This window comes from Nicotiana tabacum, chromosome 13 (assembly GCF_000715075.1).
Source record: "Nicotiana tabacum cultivar K326 chromosome 13, ASM71507v2, whole genome shotgun sequence".
NCBI lineage: Eukaryota > Viridiplantae > Streptophyta > Magnoliopsida > Solanales > Solanaceae > Nicotiana > Nicotiana tabacum.
The window spans coordinates 60824513-60830994 of record NC_134092.1 but is presented as its reverse complement, the minus strand read 5'-3'; the positions used below and the strand labels follow the sequence as shown (position 1 = coordinate 60830994).

Genomic DNA, 6482 nt, shown 5'->3' with positions numbered 1-6482 from the left:
TAAACTAGCAAGACGAATCAATGTCCAAGCTCAAAAAAGGATAATCTCAACTATATATCAATATAATAATCTTTAGAATGTGAGTGTATCAATATTTTTCTTCTCTGAATATTCTGCCCTCTACAGAAATAATAGCCACTCTTTATATAGTGGAAGAATCCTACTTTGGATATAATAAAAAATACATAGTGGAGATCCCATGATAGATTAATTAATTAGATTTTTCTTAAATTTCGCCGAGATTCTCTCCCTAAGTGCGGCTGCAACGACTCTTTGTCTCTAAGCTCGATCTTGGTCGGTCTCGGTATTGGTCGATCTCTGGATCTCGAGCTCGATATTGATTCGAGCTTGATACTGACTGGGCTCGGTACTGATCTGTCTCTGGCTCTTGAGCTCGATAACACTACTTCATATCACAGCTCGATATTGATTCGAGCCCGATATTGACTCGAGCTCGATATTGATGGGTCCCTGAACCTTGAGCTCGATAACCTGACTTTGCTTCTTATTCCGATGTTACTATGACGATCCTTGGTTTATCATGTTCCAATCTAGACCAATTTAAACGGAGGGCAAACTCAGATTTGACCGTATACAATATTTATGGAATAGTGGGGGTGATAATGAATACAAATAAATTGATATTCCCTTAAAGCTCATGTTTGACAGTATGCATTGCTTTTCCACAACGAGAAGGTTGAACTTTGTTCTTAATAGTCTCATCGCCTATAGAAGAGTGGTAGAGCAGTTGTGGACACTCTTGATAAGATTGTCGGTGCAAGTAAGAAAGTGAGTTCGTTTTTTATGGATTTAATGGTGAATCCTATAGTATTTACTGAAATAGGAATGAGCGCAAGGCCCATGTTAATCGGTGTCGCCATTGCAGAACAAAAACCCATGTACGAATGTGGATTTTATATCATATTCATTCTAAAGGTTCAAGGCTGATTAGCTACCTTTAGTTATGTGTTATACAAATACTCTATCATCCTTCCTTTTGTTTCGAGTCCACATATTATTATTATATAATAAGTGGGGGATTGCTATATATATAATAATATATAAATACTACTTAATAATAAGATATTGAGATAATTGAAAAACTGATGTACCTCTTCATTTACAAAGGTTGTGTTGTTTGAGTTTGTAATCACTCTCCCAAAGTTTTTTTTTTTTTTTTTAATAGTTAGTTCCGTTGGGAGTCTCTACAAAGGCTTTGTAGACAATGACATAAAGTAGAATTAATCTTATTAACATCCATCTGCACCTATTCATTAAAAATACTTTTTCATTCATTCTTAAAGTGTTGATATTATTCTTCCACTACAATAAGAAGGTTCATTAGCGACCGATATTTAGCGGCGAGATTGAAATCTGATTATTAAAAGTATATTTATAGCGACTAGTTTTTTTCCGGTAGCTAATTCTAAATTAAATAACGACGGGACTGAATCTCGTCCCTCTTATTATAAAATTCGCGTCCCTAATATGCAGAATAGAGCGGGAGTGCGAGACTTGAGGTGCCGCCCAAATTTTCTTCTAAAATTTCATATTTTTATAATTATAGAGAGATGGAAACCTAGAAAAAAATAAAGAAATAGAAACACTTAAAAACATTCCCCAAGTCGTCATTTAGGAACTAAGGTTTACTCCCCATCTCTTAGCGTTTCTCTCAAAATCTCCAAACCCTTATCACTTTGACAACCAGTTCTGGTGTTTCATCTAAATCTCTTCTTGATTTCATTGTTCAAAGTGACGATTTCCATCATCAATCTGTTCACGACTATTCTACAGATTATTCATTTTTGCTGAGTTATTTTGGGTAATTTTTTCCATTACCAACTAAAGTTGGATCTGTGCGATTGAGTTGGCATTTTGTGATTCAACAAGTTGTTTTTATGGCGAGGCTGTATCTATGAGCCGTTTTGTGAAGAAGAGCTCGCGTGTTATTCATTTCAGCCTCCGCAGTGAGACGGGAAGGAGTTGTTTCATTGTGGTCTGAGGCACTTCTAAGAGTATTAGCTTGAAATTCGTAAGTTTTGCTTTCCATAATTCTATTATCTTTATCTGCTTCAGCTATGCTTGTATATGTGTGCGCTGACAGTTTTGTTTCTTGAATGCAAGATTTGATTACCTTTACGACTTGCTTAAGAGAAGAAGTGTTCCAATCATCAGTTAGTGTTCCTTTCTTCCACTTACTATTTTACACTTGCTGGGTTTTGCTGTTAATGCTTGTGGGTTTTGTTTCATTTCATTTATGGGCGCAATGAGTGATTTTTGGTATTTATTTTCATTGTTGCTCTTCATTTTATTGATGGATACATGTTATCCCTGTTTTTGCTGAAACTGGGTGTTTATTTTATAGTGCGCTTCTTGATCTTATTATACACATGTCAAATATTGCTACTAACCACTCCTTTACGTACTAAAAGGAAGCTTTAATCAATAGGATTATTGTACTTTGTTACCAATTGATATTAGGTGAGGTGCTTAACTGAGCTTGCAAGTGTAAGGTGATTATCAGGTTCATGTAGCTTTTTTTTAATATGAGTTATAGTTATGTTTGCTAGAAGAAATTAAACTTGTAAATTTATTAGATAGTGGCTATTTCAAGTGGTGAAAAAATGTTTGCTGCTAGTCCTCTAGCAGATGGATTGAAGTTATAGGAAAAAAGTAAATATTCATCTGCGCAAAGCCTTTGTGAAAATGATAAATTGATATTGGTAATTTTAAATATGTTGTTATATGGTTCTAAGACATGTTTTAAAGAAAATATTGAACGTTAGGGAAATGTGGTATTAAAGTTGAACACCTTGAAAGAGATGAACGTGTTTCTGGTTTCTCCACAAAGAGGGTATTGAATAAGTGCATCAGTGTTCTACTTATGGTTCTATAAGATTTTATGAAGATATTTGATCTTGGTGCAATGATTGTTAAGGTTATTTATTGATGAAGGTGGAGGTTCATTTGTGAGGGATGTTGCACTGATGAAATGATAGACTTCCTTCTTACAATCTATATCAATTTTTAATTTTTCCTTGTTCTCTTTATCCACTTTTATTGATTTCATTGATAGTTCTTAATTTGTTTTTGCTACTCATGCAAATACAATTTATTTTTGGACTGAAACTCAACCTTACACTGTATATCATGTCATAACCATTTAGTTGAAACTTTAGTCTTCTATTCTCTGCATCTCCATGTCATATGTGACTCTGAAGTTCGCATGTATCTTCATGATATAATTTTATAACAGTTTGGGATGCATTTCTTAGGTTCTCAAATATGGTTTTATTTTTGTTGTAACACTACAACTTTTCATGTAGTAAATCTCAAACTCTCATCTGGTTATGTACTCTTTTTACTTTTATGAACAATTTATACCCTCTGACATGGGATTATCAACCAATAGAGTATTCTTGACAAGGTGTGCATTCCCAAAGCCACTTACTCTTTATCTCTCACTTTGTGTTTAGCGGCAAAATCGAAGCTCCCTGTGTGAAAGCAGAATGCGAAAAAAGGTAGAAGAAATTTTTATTTTTAAAATTCACTTATATGGCAGATAAATTCCTTTTCTTGATTATCTTCCCTTTTCTTTCCAGGAGTAAGTTCAGTAGCTGAAAACAATGCCATTTGAAGTTAGCACAACTTGAGCTGAAACTTGAGAAAGTTAGGCAGCAGGTCCAGAAATTTCTTTCACGATTCTTGTAAAAATTATGTTTCTTTTACTTGTCAAAAAAATATCTATGTGTGTGCATTGATCATTAAGAAATTGCCAATTATTTTCTAACAAGTTAATGGCTAATTGCAAGGACAACAAGTTTTAGGTTCAAATGTAGGATAATTGTCAATAGTTTATTTTTTATTTTTGCATCAGTAGATTTACCCTGATCTATGTTGAGTGATCTGGAAATTTAATACATTTAACCGATAGGAACATGAACCCCTCACAGTTTCTTGCTTATAGCAAAACCCAAAATATGATTATGATAATGGAAAAAGTTATAAGGCACTGGTTTTGATTTTTTTCTTAAACATTTCTGTGCCAGATATTCTCTGAAGGAAGATGTGCTTTTAAAGCGCAATTTGTTTGTTAGTAGTTTATATAACATAATGTTATTAGATCTTATAGTTTGCATCGTATCTTTATATGTATTAAATAATGAGGGTTGATTTTCATTAATGCTACATTATGGACTTTGGATGATTCTCACTAATGCTAATGTTGAACTTAATCTTTGTTTCTTAGGTTGCGTGGAGCACTTACAACTTGGGGTGTAATATGGTAAATAATTATCTGTTTGTCTCCCTCTAAGTATATAGAACCTATTTGTACATAATAAGATGTATTGCTCCTTGTCATTGATGAAACAAATCCATTTTTTAGTCTCTTATAGTGTTTTAGTTGCAGACATGGCTATTTTGTGTTTTATTTCATAATGCAAGTTTCCTATATGACCAAAATATTGTTATATTGCAATTAGTTTATGAAATAATATAGGTCTCGCAATTAGTTATCCAATCTTTCGGGTTGATTTTTATAGTTTTTCTGAAGTGAATTCATTTCATACTTCTCACAGGTCTTGAAGACTTCAGTTTACAAGTGAAGATGTAGATTTTAGAGACTTCAAGTTGACAAGCTAATTAGCATTTGCCTAGAACTATAGACAATAATATTCATTTATTTGCAACTGATGTTAATTTGTTTTCTTCATTTACAGTACAAATGGAATGTTAATCCTTTCTTTTGTAATTTTACAAATACATACGAAGACATTATTGATAAGTTTGTCTACAAGCATTCATTATATACATTATGAATGGAATAATATTTCGGAAAAGCAAGACATAAAAGACATTTTTTAGGGGCCACATTTCATAAGATCTTTAAGAACCAGAAATTTTCGTCCTCAAAGTCATTCTTAGGACCTGTAAAATCTGGTTGTTGTAAATTAATAGGCACCAGATGCAGCATCCAACATTCTTTTTTATCATTCTTTAGGGACTAGAAATGTGGTCCCTCAAAGTTTATTAAGGACAAGAATAACACCCGTCCTTAAAGGTTTTTAAGGACCGGTCACTAAATCTCGTCGCTATTGACGTTTAGTGGTGGAGCTTCTAGCGACCGGCGAAGACCAGATTTTTTTTGGTCGCTAATGATATTTAAGGACCAGAATCGGACTTTTAGGGACCATTATTCTCGTCCCTAAAGGCGATTTTTTTTGTAGTGTTCGTTAATCTCCTATTTCAGCTTATACAAATTCTTCCTCCCTATTGGGTTGAGTTCTTGTGGTAGAAGAAATCAAAGTGTACAACTTTGATTATCAGAGTAGGTATTATATCCTGGGAATAGACTTTCTTACTAACTATTTGCACCGTGTGGGAAAAATTACTTTCCTAAAGATTATTTTTCTTACTAACTATTTGCACCGTGTGGGAAAAATTACTTTCCTAAAGATTATTTTCTTAAAATGCCTTGCCTGCTCGATCATTCTATATTTGTCATAAAATTATCTTTACTTGTTTTTTACTCCATTGACCTATTGTTTTTCAATGTTTTCTATAACACAAATGACAAATAGTTTGAATAGTTGAAAATTAGACTCGAAGAAATTTTGTTTGATAGGTTTGCATCACATAACTCTTATATATTGAGAGTTGTGCTCGTTTGAAGTTGGATCTTGTACAAACTCATTGGAAACCTTAGTCCATTGCGTAGTTACCAACTTGGCTTGGTTCTATAACTCTCCTCAGACCCTAGTCCGTAGTCTTCTTTGACATGCAAAACGTTATCTCTATTCATCGTTGGCGCACTTTAAAGTTTAAAACCTTGCCAAATTTTAGGGGACTTTACAGTTCTATATACTACCTATATACAAGTCAAACTAGTAGTTAGTCACAAGATGTCGCATGAGATGTAATGCCTATCTCATAGTTTTTCTTCATAATATATCAGGCTCATACTTCACTGGGACATATTTTCATTTTTCCTCCATCGAATATTTCAACTTATTTAAATTAGCCGCTACTTTGATCTGAATATTCAAGCTCTTAAATGACGAGTACATAAAAAAATTTCCCCATTTGGATGGAAGATAATTTTTTTGGGCGTAAATTTACTAGAGAACTAACTCGAGTGATTTTGTATCTTTAAATGTCATACCTGCATCTCAACTATGCTTCTTAGCTTTCATCTCAACTGTTCTCATAAAGTCTACAGAATATAGCAATATCGAACGGAGAAAGTCACCTGAAAACGTTGGCTTACATCACTCGCAATATCCATGAAAGGTATCGTAGAAATTAAAAATGTGAAAGTGATACTAATTTTAATTTAAAGAGTAACTTAGGCAAATGAAAACTTGCAGGCCTTTAACCTTGTTTACCCGAAAAAAGGGATAGAGTTGAATTTATGCGTAGTTCCGAAGATACGTGGTATCACTTAATACAGAATGCTAGGATAAATAAAAGTATGAATATAG

At 33.4% G+C, this 6482-nt stretch overlaps 1 long non-coding RNA gene across 2 annotated transcripts; it reads left to right on the top strand.

Moving 5' to 3' along the window:
• Window positions 1-1353: 1353 nt before the first annotated feature.
• On the top strand, window positions 1354-4798 carry LOC107789250 (uncharacterized). Of its 2 annotated transcripts, none has more exons than XR_001648811.2 (6): window positions 1354-2032; window positions 2125-2174; window positions 3413-3521; window positions 3603-3681; window positions 4250-4285; window positions 4581-4798. It is a non-coding gene; the product is annotated as an uncharacterized LOC107789250 (long non-coding RNA). The 2 variants fall into 2 exon arrangements; XR_001648810.2 differs by having other exon boundaries at window positions 1367-2032; window positions 3477-3521.
• Window positions 4799-6482: the final 1684 nt, after the last annotated feature.